Source organism: Sceloporus occidentalis, unplaced genomic scaffold (assembly GCF_023333645.1).
Source record: "Sceloporus occidentalis isolate IW3139 unplaced genomic scaffold, rSceOcc1.0.p SCAF_1, whole genome shotgun sequence".
NCBI classification, from domain to species: Eukaryota; Metazoa; Chordata; class Lepidosauria; order Squamata; family Phrynosomatidae; genus Sceloporus; species Sceloporus occidentalis.
Window position 1 is genome coordinate 22,224,832 of NW_028316981.1, and position 15,499 is coordinate 22,240,330.

General features: G+C 42.4%; 1 protein-coding gene across 6 annotated transcripts in view; it reads left to right on the top strand.

Moving 5' to 3' along the window:
• Positions 1 to 232: 232 nt before the first annotated feature.
• Positions 233 to 15,499, top strand: part of MGAT1 (alpha-1,3-mannosyl-glycoprotein 2-beta-N-acetylglucosaminyltransferase) — a 43,852-nt gene continuing 28,585 nt past the window's right edge. For 5 of the 6 annotated variants that reach the window (XM_089516112.1, XM_089516139.1, XM_089516121.1 and 2 more), the window contains exons 1-2: positions 233 to 506; positions 865 to 1,378. The gene's annotated coding sequence lies outside the window, so the exon portion shown is untranslated. Of the gene's footprint in view, positions 507 to 864; positions 1,379 to 15,237; positions 15,291 to 15,499 lie in introns of those variants that run through there. The other variant, XM_089516155.1, reaches the window with a different exon arrangement.

Consider the following 15,499-nt stretch of genomic DNA (forward strand, 5'->3'; position numbering starts at 1 on the left):
CCAGGCGGAAGTGGCTGGAATTCTGGCGCTGGTTGACGGTTGGTGTCGGTTGCCGCCGGTTAGTGGAAGCGAAGGGGGAGAAGGAGAGGGAGGAGGGAACGGGCGACATCGGTTCAAGGCTATGGCATTCTGGGAGTTGGAGTTTGTTGTGGGCCCAGAGCGGAGCAAAGCAAAGCTCCGCTCTGGGCCCCACAACAAACTCCAACTCCCAGAATGCCATAGCCTTGACCCAGAGAAAGCCTTAAAATCAGTCTGCAGAGGGACCTTGCAGCACCTTTGAGACTTAACTGAAAGGGAGAAGCTGGGAGCATGAGCTTTTCAGAGACTTGAGCTACTTCCTGAGGTGCCTGGGGCGCAGAGTCCAGAGGCAGACTCGCATGAGCCAGAATGTCAGTTGAAATGGCAAGGATGTCCACTGAAACCCAGAACGTTATGGGAATGGAGATGAGGCGGCAGGTTCACAGAGGCAGGAGGAGGAAGGGGGTCGTTGAAGCCAAGGATACTAGGTAACCAGATGAATGGATATCGGGAGGGGGGTAGTATGGGAACCCCAGAAGAGATGTGCTTCTAATCCTTGTCCTGATGCATTTTTATATAGGCCCTTCCTCTCCTCTTTGCCTTCAGGCAGGGAGGAGCTTGCATTTTAGGGTAACTTGTTTGGTTCTGTATTTGGGTCAGCACACCTGTGGAGTATGGGGGCATTTCACGTTCTCAGAGTGGGGCTGGGGTTGCCAGAGATGACTGCTGCCTCAGGGCAGAGTTGGTGTGAAGTTATAGTAATAGCAAGAGTGACCAAGGCCGTGTGGGGATGACTGGCTTGCAGATCAGTAGATGGTTCCTAATCCAGATTTACGTGTTCTGCAGGGGCACAGTGGCTGAGACCGGAAGAACAGTTGGCTCCATTCCTGTCAAGATGGTATAGATCCGTGAGAGAAGCTGTTGGAAAGGACTACTTCACTGAGAGATGTGGCGCTGGACTTCAGGACGTCGTCTGAGGAGCACAGCTGGACATTAACGACAATGGAGCGTCACAGCCTACGTTTTTGGTGGTGAATGCTGGACATCCCCTTCTGTGAGATGGAAGATTCTGCAAGAGCCTTAAAGACATGATGGGAATCATCCTAGGATCAGAAGACCAAGCTCCTATTCTTGATAGTAGTGGCAGGCGTGAAAGGGATACCGCTCCCCTCACCTTCTAGTATAACAGGAGCTGCACAAGGCAGTTAAGGAAACAAAGACACATTCTGGTTTACCCATTTGCACTGATTCTTCAGAGTGGGGTCTTTGAAGGGGGAGGGGGGTGCCAAGAGACCCCCCTCCCCCAGAAGAAATCCTTAGGCTGGCTGCCATACATCTGTGGAGAGGTGACATCTACCAGGTGAGATCGATTATTTTGTGAAGGGGCTAGATATACTGGAGGTGTTACATTTGTTACACACTGCAGTATTCTTCCACTTAATCTTTGAGAGTTCCAGTGTTATGCACAATACATGTAGAGTGGCACGTAAGTATGAAACAAATGGACTGGACCCCACATTTCCAACTATGATGGTAAAGTCTCTGAAGACTTGGCAAGATCTGTGGGCATGAGGTATGCTTCCCTCTGCAGTTTCCAGTTGTTCTTCTCCCTGGTACTTTATTTCTTTTGCAGTAAATAAAGGTAAGTTATGTAGACTTGTGTGTATCTGTTTGAATGTCGTGATTTATTCTTGGTGATGATTTGCAGTGAACATGGTGCACACCACCCTGCTCTAAATATTTGAATCTTCTTGTCAAAAAAAGCATGTGAGAGTCTTCTGAATGCTGGATCTGTGAACATCTCTGTACCAGTCGAATGTAATAATTCAGGGGCTGGCAGCATCTGTAAGCTGTAGATATGTGACTTGTAAGGCCTTGACAAATCAAAGCCAAAAGCAATCACTGCACAGACGAATTTGAATGTACTGGAATGGGATGTGCATTTCTGGGGTGGGGGGAAATTCATGGGGTCAGCATGGGTAGTAAACTATCTGCAGCATATTGATGGACCTTGATAGTATAGTAGTTTTGTGTGTGTTTTGCAGTGATTTTGGTGGACATTTTCATTTAGGATGGCTATGAGGCTCATATAGTTTGGCCTGCTTATTGGGTGATATTTTTTTAGGAGATCTTTCCTATTTTCTGTTATAGTATCAATGCTCCAGTGGTTGTGATAATATCAGTATTGGCAAAGTAGGGTCTGAAACACACTGCAAAAATAATCCAGTTTGAGACTGCTTTAACTGCCCTGACTCAATGCTAGGGAATTCTGTGAACTGTAGTGTTTGTGAGACATTTAGCCGTCTCTGTCAGGGAGCTCTGGTGCTACAATAAACTACAATTCCCAGGATTCCCTAGCACTGAGCCAGGGCAGTTAAAGCGGTCTCAAATTGGAATATTAATGCAGTGTGTTCTGGACCTGCTGTATATACTTGTGTATAGGTCAATCTCATGTGTAAGTCGAGGGTAGGTTTTGTGCCCAAAATTGTGGATTTTTATATGACCCATGGATAAGTCGAGGGTAAAACTTAAGGGCGTGTGACCAAGAATGTAAAGGCTATTTTGCTTGCTCTGCCTGCGCCTTCCCAGCTGGGCTGCCCCTTCAGGAGGTAGCTCAGTTGGGAAGAGGCTTGGGGAGCAAATGCTTGTTCTCCCTGCGCTTTATTACCATATTGACCCAGGTTTTTTGGGTCAATTTTGTAGTATAATTTTTTCAACATATACATGAGTGTATATGTTAATTTTGCTTTCAAAATACAGTGGACCCTTGATTTACGAGGGGGATCCGTTTTGCCCCGCTCCCCCGCATAAAAGGAATACGGCAGGACCTCAAGTCCCATTGTTTTCCATGGTAATGTGCTCCTGCGGGTGCACATACCATTCATTAAACGGGGGCTCACTGTCCACGTATGACGAGTTCGCATGTATGATGCGGCCATGCTGTATTTCATAATTTTTTAAAATCTCTAGTGCCAGTCCCCTACTGGAAGATGTAGTATGAGAGGCAAAGATGCAATACTTTGTCTAACTTTTGATAGATGTAGGAGTAGAGATCTGATCCAAGGACTTCTAGTTCACACTTCAGGCACATGCATTGTAATTCACTGCACGTTGACTCAGATGTATGTCCATCTGAGGCCACATATATTCTAATAGGTATCTGTAATGTTTGGCTACAGTTTTACAGTTCATAGGAACTAAATGCTCAGTTCTGTGATGTCTTTGAAGCCTTATTGTAGCTAGCACCTTTGCCCTTGTTTGTGTCAGCTGTGGCACTTGCGACTCTTGTGTGCCCACACATGTACCTTCAAGTTGCCTGTCAACTTATGGCGACTCCATGAATATCATAGGGTTTTCTGAGGGAAGGAATACTCATAGTGGTTTTGCCAGTCCTTCTCTGAAATACACCATACAGCTGTTCATTGGTGGTCTCCAATCAGGGATGACAGGTTAGCTTCCAATATTAGAGGGGACCTGGTGCCTTTAGGGTATATAGACCCTTCTTCTTGTGGCTCTGGGCAAGTCACACTTTCTCAGTCTCAGAGGATGGCAACAGCAAACCCCACTGAACAAAATGTGCCAAGAAAATCCTGTGATAGGTTCGTCTTAAAGTAGCCATATGTTGGAAACAACTTGAAGGCACACAACAAGAACAAATACATAAGTGCATTATGTGAATTGCTGCAGATTTTCACACATTTGTATTGATGCTTAATTATTTTCACTTTCCCGCACAAGTGTACATCCTCATGGATTCTCCGGTAAAAACCAGGAATCCTTTTTCAGCTGAATTTGGGAAGTTTTTCTGGTCCACCCCTCCTCCACCCAGCAAAAAGCCTGAATTCCTACAAATTGTGTGGCCAGATCATAGTCTATTTGATTAGAATGAGGAATATTTTAATCATGTAGACAGATCCATAGTTTTACACTGGGAGATGGATAATCCATCAAGTAGCCAGTCGATTGGGGGATGTTGCGAGCAGTAGTTAAATATATATGAGGAGACTGGGCTCAGGAAGGTTGGGAGAAGAATGAGCGGTCACACTTTTCTGTCACTAGCAATTCCCTGTCTCTAACCACATTTAACTTGAGCACTTTACTATGATTCAGTTGTCCTGATGTGAATTGCTGCACTGATGCTTCACAACATGCATTACAGTGGGGCAAGAGGACTTGTACTTGGAGCCAATTAATTGTTTCCTTTGTGTTGTTGTTGTTGTTTGCCTTCAAGTCATTTCCAACTTATGATGACCCTACGGCAAACCTATCATGAGGTTTTCTTGGCAAGTTTCTTCAGAGGAAGTTTGTCATTGCCATCCTCTGAGGCTGAGAAACTGTGATTTGGCCAAGTCACCCAGTGGGTTTACGTGGCCGAGACAGAATTTGAACCCTGGACCTGGCCTCCAGAGTCATAATCCCATGCTTACATCACTACACCACACTGTCATGTTAGACAGTTATGCATGTCAGATATAATTACTTGCCTTGGGGTTACTCCAAGACTCTGCCTTCCTCCTCCTGCTTCATTTGAAACGTTCTCAATTTGTGAAAATCCTGATCAGGTTAATGAGAGATATGTGCATTAAGCAGAGGTATAGGAAGTCTCACAGTGACTGTAAGGGTTGAATTGGGGTTTCCATTGTAAAGATCACGCTTTGCTGCCAACTATCATGCAAATTCATTTTATTTTGAATTTGGATAAAGAGACTGTCAATATTTGTTTTTTCATAATATGCATTCAAATCAGCTCTGACTTACAGTGACCCTATTCTAGGGGTTTCTTGACAAGATTTGTTCAGAGGGGGTTTGCCATTGCTTTCTTCTGAGGCTGAGAAAGTGTGATTTGCCCAAGGTCAGCCCATGAGTTTCCATAGCTGAGCAGGATTCAAACTTGGTCTCTGAAAATCCTAGTTCAACACACATGCTAGTGCACCATCCTGGCATATCCTAGCTGAACAATAGACCTAATGTGTCTAGTGTATAACTACAGAAGAGAATGCACAGGTTTTGCACTCCTTTGGAGTAGGAAAGCTACAGAGAAGGATTGGCCAAATTGGTTGCTTCCCTATGTTTGCTCAGTAGGCAGTGTTATTAGAACTCAACTTAAACTGCCTCCATAGTGTGTCAGCACAGGTTCTGATTGAGTTCAGGTTCAATGCATCACAGTGTTAAATTTTCAGTAAACTGTGCAAAATAGTCTTTGTAAGTTTTTGGCTAATGAGGTCAGTGATTCTGAAGCTGCTTCAGTGATGCTTGGCTAAGCTTGTTGTACAGACTAGTCGTTCCAGACACACCCTGTTATTGAGTATCTCCACCAGCTGTTTGCTACGAGTACTGGATGCCATCCATTTCTGTTTACCTGAAATAATTACTGTGCTTGTGTTTACTTAGTAATTAACTACTGAGATGGAGCAAGAACCCCAGTTACGTCTGTTCTTCTCTCCAATCAGTTAAGCTTATTATGGCTTTGAATAAATTCGAGCGAGGCAGTTAAACTTCAGACATTACCCTAATAATGATATTTTTGTTGGCAATAGCACTGGAGTGGTTTGTGGAGAGAATCATGCCTCCACTCCATCAACTGTGTTCCTGCTTTGCTTACCTATATGCCCAGCTTCTGTGTTATGCGGGGACCAGAGCTCATTATCCACAAGAACCCAAGGGGTTCTCATTTTGTGATCCACATCTGATGGTTCTCCTGTAATTGTTGCCAAAATGACAATTAATTCCAATTTTGTTTAGTGTGCTACCCCAAATCAAATAAAACTCTGGTTAAATTTGGCTAAGATCATTCAGCAACTGATGGTTTGGCTATATCCGTTGCTCCTTTATCTGTAAGCAATGCCATCTGTTCATAGTGTAATTTTGGGTCTTTTGGAACTGACCTAGAGAAAAAGCATTGAAAAAATACAATTACGTTCTAAAGAAGGGATGGGCAACTCCCAGTGTGTCCTGGAGCCAATTTTCTGCCCCTGGGTCTTCCAAGTAATGTGTGGAGTGCCCTAAAACAAACTAAAAATGCCATAAACAAGCATAAAAATCTCAGATGTGGCAGGCACACCCATATTTTGTTTTGAAAAAGGGTTTTTAAAAAAAACAACACAGGTTGGACAATGCAGGAGGGAAGAGTTCTGTGTCCTGTTTTAATAGGTGAGTTGCCACTTTTTGAGATTTCTGGAAGTGGCAATTCACCCATTCTTGCCAGAGAAAGGACAATCTGCCAGAGTTGAGGAAGTTGGGGATCTCAAACAGTCTTGGGTGCTACATGCACCCTCAGGGCCATTCTTGTCTCAAGGCAGCTTGTTTTCTGCTGCTCTAGAGAACAGGACCAATGCATTCAAGCTATAGGAAAAGAAATTAAAACTTCCTGACAGTAAAAGCTGTTTGACAGTGGAATATGTTGTCTTAGAGAGTGGTGGAGTCTCCTTTGGAAGTCTTTAAACAGAGGCTGGATGGCCATCTGTCAGGTGTGTGTTGATTGCATGGCAGGGCGGTTGTACTGGATGGTCCTTGGGGTCTCTTCCAACTCTATGATTCTATGATTCAAAGGCTCTGCAACATACATAGGCAGCTCAATGGGGCAGGTGCTTGGCTACTTGATAAGAAATGAGGGACCTGATATGTGATGTTCTAAGGGTAGAAAGGAAGCAGATAGCCGTTCCATTCAAAACTGTTTGTAGGGAGGCTTACAACCAAAGAACTGCAAGTTTAATTTCTGAGCTGCCCAGTCACTACAAATGTGTATTTGGTGCTAGATTGCCAATTAAAATGTATTGGTGGCGCACCTGCATATTTGCAATACATTCTACAGTGTCCTTGTAGCCCTGGCAAGAGGTTGGTCTGTTGTGAGTACATCAGAACTGCTTTGCTGGTTAACCCAAGGTTTCTCTCATTCAGCATTCTTTTTCCATCAGGTGTCAGCTAGCTGTCTATGGGAACCCACAAGCGGGATATGAAAGTAACAGGTCTTCTTTGTGTGTTTATGTTATTAATATTAAGAGCTCTGCTGCTCCATGCAGTGTTTCCAATTGGCTATTGTGGCTAATAACTATGGGTAAAAATATCCCCCCCTAAAATAGTTAAGCCTTTAGGGGAAAAAGACACTTTAGCTATTGGCAGTCACACACTTTGAAGCTATTGGTTTTAAAAGTCAGCTGAGTCTGACTTCTTTAGCTGAATATTCAGGGGTGACACTAAACAGAAGGGCAGGAGCAGTTTCTGCTCCCATGCCTCTCACATGCAGACCACATCAGAATGTACAGGCACACCAAAAGATAATGTGATATTGCTACTGGTCACAAATATATGTCTAAGACACAGGCTTTCATTTGTTAGAAAAGGCAAATTACCACATTTTGCAAGTGATTTGGTGTAGCTCTTTGACAAAGAATAGTCTCCAAATCATGCCAAACATGAGAGAGGGGGCCTTTGGGAGATTCCTAGTTGTCTTCAGGGGTGACAGATGTGGCATTTGGGAGCACTTTCCCCACCCAGAAGTCATAGCATTTGTGTCCCATTTCTCAATCCATCAGATCCTCAGAACAATTTGTATACAACCAGTTACAAAAAAAGGCTGTCTCTCTAGGCTCAAAACCTAAAAAGATCCATACATCCACCCATGGATTGGGAAATAAAGTGGGGTGGTGGTGGAGTGTGTGGTGGAATGGTGTCTTTCTCATCTTATCTTCCTCTGCTGCCAGAATGCAATACAGTTTGACTGATGGCAAAAGATTCAGTGAAATAGTACCATTTATTCAAGCAATTCATTTTAAAGCAATATTAAAATTGATGGTTCAAGGAATGACTGGTTTAGATCAGTCAATAATGTCAGGCCTACATAATCTTGCAGTATCAGAACAGAGTACAGTGACAATGTTAGATGGAGAAGTGGGAGACCAGCTTCAAATATTTGCTTTTCATCCATTACCACCTTGGGGCAATCACACTCTTTCTCAGCTTAATTTTACCTCTCTGGGTTATTAGGAGCATAGAAAGGAGAGGAGAACATATGTTGATCTGAGTCCCCATAAGGAATAAAAATTAATAATACACGGGCTCCTCCTTTCCACCAACACAGCTGAGCTTATGATAGTTCGGATTCCTGGACACTCACGATACATCTTGTGCTTTAAAAAAAATACAGATGCCAATTACCTGAGAGAATGAACAGACTTCCCTCTCACACCTCTTAATTTTCAAAAGAAAAAGCCTTTCAGATGATAGTGATATGTTCACAACATGTTCAGAAGCCCCCTTACCTGCATGGTGTGTTCTGTTTCTCTCTGCCTACCTACTGTGAAAGTAGTCTTGCAAATGCCCTTGTCTGAATGGTGGCATAGAGTGAGATGGCTGTTCAGCTGAGAATGAGAGATTTGGTCCATATTTGGGACTTGCATGCATCTGGAAGACCAACATCCATTCATGTGGTTTCTCCAAATGGAGTGTGTGAAATTAGACTAGCAGGTTCCTTAGCTTCCTTGATTAAGAACCAGAGCATCATGGTGTGGATGCATTTCTTCTTGCATCAGAAAGCCTTGACTGCCTAAATGTGAGTGCTACACTAACATCTCACATGGGCACTGTAATAACAGAAACTGCTCTGCCAGATCTTTCTGTATTTATAGCCTCTCATGGTGGCAGTCATTTAAGCCCATAAATTCTGTTTATCAGCACTAGACCTGGTGTATTTGCTTTGTGCTTTCCCGTCTATCCTAGTTTTGTCCCAGAGATGCCAACAGAAGTGGGGCCCTGCAACTTGATACGGAGAAGAAGGCTGGATCTCTGAAAAGAGGTTTGTAGGGAAGTTTGAAAGTTCATAGTAACCTAAGGAAGGGTGGCATGGACTATATACGCATCCCTGATTGCAGCAGGCCTGAACAGTTTGGAGATTTTACTCCTAATACTGCTGCGAAACTACAGTAGGGCCTTGTAATCCGCTGGGCTTTGACCCCAGGACCCCCCTTGGATACCAAAATCCATGGATGCTCAAGTTCCATTCTATACAGTGTTGTTGTAAAATGGTGCTCCTTATATAAAATGGCAAAATCAAGGTGTCCTTTCTGGAATGTGTGTGTGTGTGTGTGTGTGTGTGTGTGTGTGTGTATGTGTATATGGAAGTGGATGCTTGAATCTGTGGATAAAAAATCCATGAATAAGAAGGGCTGACTATATCATGTCATAAAAATGAGATTCCAGTCCTTCATGGGTGTCCTTTTTAATATGGAACATTTAACATTTGCATGCTAGTAGGATGTCAGTTGACATTGTTGATCTTTCAGTTGAGCAGCTTGTTGCTATGTGCCTTCAAGCTGTTTCTGACTTATCATGGAGTTTTCTAGGGCTGAGAGTATGTGATTCACCTAAGGTCACCCAGTGGCTTTCCATGATGGAGCGAGGAATTGAACCCTGGTCTCTAGAGTCCACCAATCAAACCACTACACCATATTGGCTCTCGAGTAGATCAGCACCCTGTTCCTAATCCATCAAACCTAAAATCAGGCCAAATCTTGTGTATATCAGCTTTTGTTCCAAATGAGTTTCTGGGTTCAGATAATGTGAGTTGAAGACTGAGATGTTAATAATTACAGTATGTGTAGTCACCTGGCTGTGGCATACTGTCAGATGGCTCAGGGGCCCTTAGTTGCTGCTGCTGCGGTTCAGCAGGTGATCTCAAACAGAATGTCAAGGTGTTGTCTTTGTTTCTGCTTTTAATTTCTTTTAAAAATGTTTCTGTGTTTGAATTAACTGAATGTATTTCTTGAGAGGTTTTACTTGTATTTTAAGGAATGTGTTTGCCATGTCTTAATGATTTAGCCTGCTGTGTACCTCCTATCTTCTAGATTAGAAGCTTCCACCCCCCAAAGAAAGCTTTTTCACACAATGTCTGATAGAATTATGAGTTGCTTCATTGGTATTACACCAATTGAGGACTAATGTCCCCACCCCATGCTGCACAAGAGGTTTTTTTTTAAATGCAACTAAGAGCTGCAAACTAGCAAAAAGCCTACAGTGTATCATTTGTATAATTTCTTAAGTTCTATGTATATTAAAAACTGGGTTTCAGTTTCTTTAAAGGGAGGACAAAATCTTATGTTTGTCGTTTTGGTGATAAGATTGGAGATAGAAGCTCTGTGGCTATTTAAAGGAATCCTGGCTGCATTTCTTTAGGCCTCAATCTTTAACCCCACTCAAGATATTGAACAGCTTTATTCATGCCTTTTAAAAAAAGCACGGTGTGCTAAAAATCCTGTCCTACATTTGCAGTTTGATCTTCCATTTTATTTCTCTTCTGCCACAGTGGAGAGCTACTGCATGGCACGATGCTGTCTCTGCTGTCTCTACCAGAGTCAGACACAGTGTTTTTTTTATCTTCTTTGAAGCTTGTCCTTTGTGAATGTTTCTGTTCATCTTCAAATGTTCTCTGGAATTGGTGACTTACTTAGAACAGTTGAAGGTGGAGAGAATAAAACAGAGAAAGATGTAGCCTGCAAGTGGAAAACATAATGGAATATAAACCACATTGTGACATAGCACCAAGGTCTCAGGTCTTTTAATTGGGCCTATTCTTTTGTGTGATGCTTTTAAAAAGCCCCTATCACAACCACCTAATTGTCTGCTTGAAACCTTGGCAAGGTTTATAGGGGCTTTGCAGCACATCACAAAGACAGTTTTCAGTGTTAAGTGAAGCTGCAGGTGGTGGTGGTTAAAGATAAAGCATATTTTTAATGCTTTCAGGAGAAATGGGCAACATACAGTCTATGGGCCAAACTAGCATTGCCAATAGGTTCATAGATGTTTCTGGCCCACCAACATGTTTTCTAGCCACCTCAGTGCCACATGCCTGTGGGCCTTTATGGCTTCCTGAAAGGCATACCAGCTGGACAAAAACATCCCTGAAAGGGAGACTGGAGACCATGATTCTTTCTGTTTGCAAAATATTTCCAGTTCCCCCATCTAGAGTTAATTTGCCCCAGGCAACCAAGGGAATGAGTATTGAAAAGACTAACCTGATGGTATTTTAAATGGCATATTTTGGGTGCTTGTGTCATCAAGATCACAAGGAACTTCTTTTTATGGAGGTAGGGAAGTTTTAAAAAATTGCTGACCTTTTATAAAAATGTTAAGACTTCCTTCTCATTTTCCATTGAATCATGCCATAGGAGGATTGTCCAAGTGGTTTTAACTTTTCCACACATGAGCTCAAGTGTTCTAAAATTATCTGAGCAGGGGTCTCCCTGCTGTTATATGAAAGATTTCACATTTGAAAAAGCAGTTATTAATACGCTTGAAACTGAATGATATAGATAGTCTACAGACCTCTTGTAGAGAAGATGGTTTGGCTGTACTGCTTGCTGCTATCAGAACTCTCCTTCATTTGTCCTAGAATGAAATTTAAAATGCAGATCCTTAGAAGGCAGCAGATACATAGATTTGGCGGGATGGTTTTGAAGATCATCTAGTCAATGCAAGCTCACAAGTTCAAAAGGTGCAGCTACAGTTTCTTTATGAGATGGCCGTCTCGTCTTTGCTTAAAGGGTTCTAATGAGGAAGAACTCTCTCAGTGTGAGATGAAAATGGGATTAAAATCCCCCCACAATTATTTTTATAGTTTAGTTTTTCAACTGCTGTCTTTAGCCAGGGTTGGAAACCCATTTTGGTGTCTTATTCTGTCTGATTTAGCGTCTCCTGCCCACTCTGAAGCCCTTTTTCTTCTTGGTACATGAGTCACAATGTCCTAAGCAGGACAGATTGGTTTCAGTACCCATTATGCCCCCATTATGCCTAAGGAAGATATCTGTCACCAGACCTTTTAAAGGATAACAGAGAGACTATGAAGCAAGACAATGGGTGATAAAAAGCCAACAGATCATATTCTCTCAGAATAAGAGGCAGAGATTTCTGCCTGTGGCATTCATTATTTATATATTTCTAGGATTTTAATCTTGCCTTTCTTTCCAAAAGTAGAAATAGGTTAGCCAACAAAGCACACAAAGGAGTGATCACAACATAATAAATCATAGAATCAAACCCAGCTTTAAAGGCATGGTGTAAGTGAGCACATACATGTGAATACAATTTTCCCTTCCCTCTTAGGAATCTAGAACTGAATGCTGGAAAGCCTCCCCAGGAAGAAAATGTCATAGCTGGCGTGCTACATTTTTCCCCCAAGGTTTTCTCTCCTTGAAAGGCTTTATTTCATGGTATTTCTCAAAAGCCTCCCCCTTAAGTCTTAATGGGTGAAAGAAGATTATGAGTGAAGATGCTTTTTCAGATGTACATAAGAAGCTTTAAAGAAGACCAGAGCCTTAATTAGGATCCAAATAGTCCTATATATTGATAGCAGTGGAATCTGCTACAGATTCCTCTGATCCCAGATTTCTGCTGCTCTAAAAGGATGGAATCAGACAGGCAGTGACTGATCACTGTAGTCAGGAAGGATTACACCCCTTGGAATTCTCAGACATAGTTTCATATTTTCAGTTGTGTTATGTGCCTTCAAGTCAACTCTGACTCATGGTGATCCTTTCCTAGGATTTTCTTGCCAAGATTTATTCAGTGGAGGTTTGCCACTACCTTCCTCTGAAAGTAGGAAAGTACAACTTGTCCATGACTCCTCAGCGAGTTCCCATGGCACTGTGGCAATTCAAACCCTGGTCCCCTGAAGTTCTAGACCAACACTGAAATCACTGCACCATGCCAGCTCCTAAAACCATTATTACTTTTGAAAATCTTTGTATGTCAATGATGGAAAGACTGTGCTTGTGCTGCCTGCCACCATCCAGTACTATTCCACTATTTATCATTATCAGTCTTGAGCTATCATGTAGGATGTACACACACATACAGGTAAACACATGCACAAATATTAAAGAGGAAATGTTCTTCACCTGTGTGTGTGTGTGTGTGTGTGTGTGTGTGTGTGTGTGTGTGTGTGTGTTTTTCTCTGCTCTGCACAGGGAGATTTGTGTGGCTGATTTTTTTTTTTAAAAAAAATAGCTTGCCAGAAACAGAGTAGCCATACAGTATAATGTTTAACTACTTTAGGTGGTAATTATGAATTGACCTGCTGCCAGCCTGCTACAGCCTACAGACAATAGCCAGCAGGTTAGAAAGAATTCTTGCAATGACAGTGCCACTTAAAGTGCCAGAAGGAGAAAGTGGAGTCTGGTGTTCATGGCTTTATTGATAGGGGTGGGATTGTGCCCCTTCAGGTGTTGTTGAACTCCAATTCCCTATATTCTTCACCATTGGGGTATATGAAGCAGTTCCAGTGGAATCAAAGAGAGAAAGGTGGGTGGCAGTGGAGATCGTGGATTGAGGACAAAAGAGGTGCACATAAAAGGGAAGGGAGTACATTAAGAAGCACATTTCTGTTATATACAAATGTGTATTATTTTGTGTCGTCTTTGATGAACCAAATCTACTGGTGTGGATAAAAATCCACAAGTCTCACTCTACAGCCACTGGAGTAGATGAGAGCTCCTCAAGTCTCGTAATAATAATAATAATAATAATAATAATAATAATAATAATAATTTGTTTTATTTATATACCGCTATTCCAAAGATCATAGCGGTGAACAGCAAGTAAGCTAATTAGCAAGTAAGCTAATTTGCCCCCAACAGTCTGGATACTCATTTTAGCGACCTCGGAAGGATGCAAGCCTGAGTCAAGCTTGGGCCCTTTTGCTGGTCTTGAACTCGCAACCTTGTGGTTTTGAGTGAATGGCTGCAGTACAGGCATTTAACCACTGCACCACCAGGCATCATATTCTCTGAGTAGATATATTGGGTACAGTGGTTGGCACTGGCATATGGATTTGATGCAGGATCTAGTGTCTGGATTTATGTGTCTCTAAGATGACCCATAAGTTACGTTGAGTAGCTCTGTTCAGTGATAAGAGGCTATCTGAAAGCCAGGATGAAAGAAGCTTTTTCTGGCTCATGTTCTTCAGATGTCGTCTTAGCCCACCCCTTTCAATCTGAAGCTTGATTGATCTTTGTGCTTATTTAAAAAGGGCAAAAGAATGAGTATGTATATTCCAACTAATGGTCATACAACCCAAAACTTGTCACAAGGTTTGGCTGTTTGAGAATTGTATCTGCCTGTTTTCCAAGTGATCCAGTTTTTTATTGCTTCTGATATCTTTAGCTGGGAAGTTTAAGATAACTGGAGGTTTAAAATAGAGGTAAGAATAATGTGGTTTTCCAGATGTTGTTGTACATCAGATCTCAGCAGTACTCAGCTTTGATTGTGCTGGCCAGGGCTGCTGGGAGTTGCAGTCTGACAACATTTGGAGGGCTGCATGATTCTCAAACCTGACATAACAAAAGATGTGAATAGGGAAAAGCCTTACCAGAGGTCTCCAGTTGGCATATCATTCTTGCCCACACAGCTTCCTTTTCCTATCTTATGGCTGGGATTCCTTTATCCTAGTAGCAGGAGCACCAGTACTCCTCACACTTGTTGTTTGTGGTTAGGCAATGTTGAATGCCCAGTCTTTCCCTTCTTCTGCTTGCCACCATGGGGTGTTCCTATTCAGTGCAAAAAGTGTGGTATTCTTTGATGCCACTCATTAAGCAAGCCAAAGCAGTGTGAAGTCAAAGGCTTTTATGGCCGGCATCCATAGTTTTTTGTGGGTTTTTCGGGCTGTGTGGCCATGTTCTAGAAGAATTTATTCCTGACATTTCGCCAGCATCTGTGGCTGGCATCTTCAAAACAATACACAGATTAACATGGGAATCATTCCTGCCTACCCAGGATCACACTGTATTCCCACTCACTTCCAGGTCAGCATTCTGTGAAGATGCCAGTCACAGATATTGGCGAAACATCAGGAATAAACTCTTCTAGAACATGGCCACACAGCCCGAAAAACCCACAAAGCACTTTGAAAAAAAATCTTCAAAATGTATCCTGTGAATTCTCTTCCTCCATTTCTTACCATTACTTACCACTTTTTACATGGAAAAGAATCCAGACTCAGTGTTACTGCTTTTATGAGAATCTTATATTTATCTCTTCCCAGATTGGACTACTGATAATCAGAGAGAAGGGAGTTTGGCATCCTGAGCATGCCAGCTGGACAAAAACATCCCCATCCTTGAGTCTCGAGGGAAAGCATGTTTTTGTACACCTGTGAACAAGGCTAATTTCATTGCTGCTTGCTTAGTTCTGTGTGAGCTTTCAAGTTGGTCTCCTGATAGCATCCAGTTTGTCTAGAAGATTATTCACCTTAAGAATTGAATCATATTTTGGCAAGCAAAACTGAGGTGAGGTGGTTTGATTCTGCTGCATTGTAAGGCAGGGGCAGATACGAGCTATAGCTTCCTTCATTTGACTCCTAGATTTGCAATTCCCAAGCACTCAGATTGGACTGGACGATTGTTGGAATGAAGACCATATTTTGTGGCTGAACTCAGCTCATTTGGCATTAATTTCAAGGGCGCCTTCCCTGCTCTGAAAAACTTCAGCTTGGCGA